Genomic DNA, 3774 nt, shown 5'->3' with positions numbered 1-3774 from the left:
GTGGCCTAACCATCTTCCAGTTAACTATTCTGGGGTGTGGCCTAACCATCTTCCAGTTAATTATTCTGGGGTGTGGCCTAACCATCTTTAAGTTAACTATTCTGGGGTGTGGCCTAACCATCTTCCAGTTAACTATTCTGGGGTGTGGCCTAACCATCTTCCAGTTAATTATACTGGGGTGTGGCCTAACCATCTTTAAGTTAACTATTCTGGGGGTGTGGTCTAACCTTCCAGTTAACTATTCTGGGGTGTGGCCTAACCATCTTCCAGTTAACTATTCTGGGGTGTGGCCTAACCATCTTCCAGTTAATTATTCTGGGGTGTGGCCTAACCATCTTTAAGTTAACTATTCTGGGGTGTGGTCTAACCTTCCAGTTAACTATTCTGGGGTGTGGCCTAACCATCTTTAAGTTAACTATTCTGGGGTGTGGCCTAACCATCTTCCAGTTAACTATTCTGGGGTGTGGCCTAACCATCTTCCAGTTAATTATTCTGGGGTGTGGCCTAATCATCTTTAAGTTAACTATTCTGGGGTGTGGCCTAACCATCTTCCAGTTAACTATTCTGGGGTGTGGCCTAACCATCTTCCAGTTAATTATTCTGGGCTGTGGTCTAACCATCTTCCAGTTAATTCTTCTGGGGTGTGGCCTAACCATCTTCCAGTTAACTATTCTGGGGTGTGGTCTAACCATCTTCCAGTTAATTATTCTGGGGTGTGGCCTAACCATCTTCCAGTTAACTATTCTGGGGTGTGGTCTAACCATCTTCCAGTTAATTATTCTGGGGTGTGGCCTAACCATTTTCCAGTTAACTATTCTGGGGTGTGGTCTAACCATCTTCCAGTTAACTATTCTGGGGTGTGGTCTAACCTTCTTCCAGTTAACTATTCTGGGGTGTGGCCTAACCATCTTCCAGTTAACTATTCTGGGGTGTGGTCTAACCTTCTTCCAGTTAACTATTCTGGGGTGTGGCCTAACCATCTTCCAGTTAACTATTCTGGGGTGTGGTCTAACCATCTTCCAGTTAACTATTCTGGGGTGTGGCCTAACCATCTTCCAGTTAATTATTCTGGGGTGTGGCCTAACCATCTTTAAGTTAACTATTCTGGGGTGTGGTCTAACCTTCCAGTTAACTATTCTGGGGTTTGGCCTAACCATCTTCCAGTTAACTATTCTGGGGTGTGGTCTAACCATCTTCCAGTTAATTATTCTGGGGTGTGTCCTAACCATCCTCCAGTTAATTATTCTGGGGTGTGGCCTAACCATCTTCCAGTTAACTATTCTGGGGTGTGGTCTAACCTTCTTCCAGTTAACTATTCTGGGGTGTGGCCTAACCATCTTCCAGTTAACTATTCTGGGGTGTGGTCTAACCATCTTCCAGTTAACTATTCTGGGGTGTGGCCTAACCATCTTCTAGTTAATTATTCTGGGTTGTGGCCTAACCATCTTCAAGTTAACTATTCTGGGGTGTGGCCTAACCATCTTCCAGTTAACTATTCTGGGGTGTGGCCTAACCATCTTCCAGTTAATTATTCTGGGGTGTGGCCTAACCATCTTTAAGTTAACTATTCTGGGGTGTGGTCTAACCTTCCAGTTAACTATTCTGGGGTGTGGCCTAACCATCTTCCAGTTAACTATTCTGGGGTGTGGTCTAACCATCTTCCAGTTAATTATTCTGGGGTGTGGCCTAACCATCTTCCAGTTAACTATTCTGGGGTGTGGCCTAACCATCTTCCAGTTAACTATTCTGGGGTGTGGCCTAACCATCTTCCAGTTAACTATTCTGGGGGTGTGGCCTAACCATCTTCCAGTTAACTATTCTGGGGTGTGGCCTAACCATCTTTGAGTTAACTATTCTGGGGTGTGTCCTAACCACCTAGGAAGATTAAGGTAGAGCAAGAAATCCAAAGACTGGTGTTGGAATGAAATAAACAGTAAAGGATTCGTAAATGGGAGTGCAGGAACTGCCTTATTACACTGAAAGTCCTAGAGCATAGAGACCATTATTTGTTATAAGGAAAGGTGCTGCGCTGAAAGGGATCGAATTCAACATGAACGCAGATTACAAATCTACATTTTCTGAGGGGGGATGAGAAAGCCTCAAAATTTATTTTGTTGGAAACCAAAAGTTGACTTTCCTAAAGAACGAACGTCAATCCCGTTGCAAGATGGGAATGGTGAGCTTCGTCGAAGAGAGAGAGAGAGAGAGAGAGAGAGAGAGAGAGAGAGAGAGAGAGAGAGAGAGAGAGAGAGAGAGAGAGAGAGAGAGATATTCTGTAAAGCCTTGTGGAAAATCCTTTATTTATTTCAAATTTAATCTTATAGTTTTTCATTTCATAGAATTTTTTTTTTCCATTTATCAGCACTTGTTAATTATTATTTCAATATATAAATTATTTTTATCTAGAATTGTCACTAGCATGTTATTCTTATGGAAGTTTAAATCCATCCTTCAACCATTGTATTCCTAACAAAGAATCATGTGAAAAAATTTAATTATAAACACTAGTCAGCACCAAATGTTAAGTGAAGGAACATAAATGCCGTTTTCCTGTTTTCCTGGAAATTAACTGGAGCCCAGTTTGTCCAGAATTTGTTTGTGTGTGTGTGTATATATATATATATATATATATATATATATATATATATATATATATATATATATATATATATATATATATATACAGTATACAAATGTGTTTATATATGAACATATAAATATACTTTATTATGTAGATATGTACATTTATTTGTATGTATGTATATACAAGATGGACCACAGGTTTCAATACAGGAAAATAAACATTATGTTAAACAACATTTTATTTATACATTGGGCTCTATATGATTACTATTGTTTCATAAAAACACATTAATACATATTTTCGAAGCAATGATGATAATACACAGCACGTATTTTTTTTTCTTAGAATAGCACAAGCTGGGAAGGTTGTACGATTGTACATTTTTGCCCAGTCTGCCACACATGTACATTGATGAAGCTTTTCAATATTTTTTTTTCCACCTCTTATGTTAATCATCATCTTATCAACTTTCTTGATCATCCTGAGGGTCATTGTCTAGATGCTGTATTGTAGTACTGTCAATAAGAGCGATTGTAATTCGATAAAGAACTTGGTCTCAAGTTCACAACTTTACAAAGAATAGTTCAAAAAACGCTCGCACAGTGCTATTGTGCGAGGTTGCTGTTACAGTTGAGGCGAGGTTAATGCAGGTAACCTTTATTCTACAGATAACGAGTTTATATACAAGCAGTTCCGAACAAGAATGTCAATAAAATTCAAACAGACTAATACATGCAAAGGCAAGATTAAAAAGGTTCTATTATCACTGCGGGGGAGAGCCAGAGATAAAAAGGGCAATACAAATAGATGATGATGTACAAGTGGTGCACGTAGAGTGGATGAGTCAAGGAGGTATTCATAAAAATCAAGGATATCCTTGTAAGCATAAGGTAGAAGTACAAGGTAATTCTCTGAAGCAAAAGGTAGAAGTATAAGCAAATCTTTCTTTCCATATTCATAATGATTATCTTTTACTTGCGAGGATATCCTCCAAACAGAAGTAAAAAGTTGACTCGTGTTTCGGGAGCGCTTAGTTACATGTTGGAACTTGTAAGATTTCATTTGTGCTGTCAAGATTAGAAAGAGTTTAGTATTTATGGTACGTATTTAATGCCCTGTTTTTACTTGTATTTAACTAAGTTTACGCGTCAGAAAGAACACAGACGCCGCCGCGCCTTCCCCAAAGCCTA

This window comes from Palaemon carinicauda, chromosome 40 (genome assembly GCF_036898095.1).
Source record: "Palaemon carinicauda isolate YSFRI2023 chromosome 40, ASM3689809v2, whole genome shotgun sequence".
Lineage (NCBI taxonomy): Eukaryota > Metazoa > Arthropoda > Malacostraca > Decapoda > Palaemonidae > Palaemon > Palaemon carinicauda.
The sequence above is the reverse complement of the archived record's forward strand: the minus strand, read 5'-3'. Positions refer to the sequence as shown.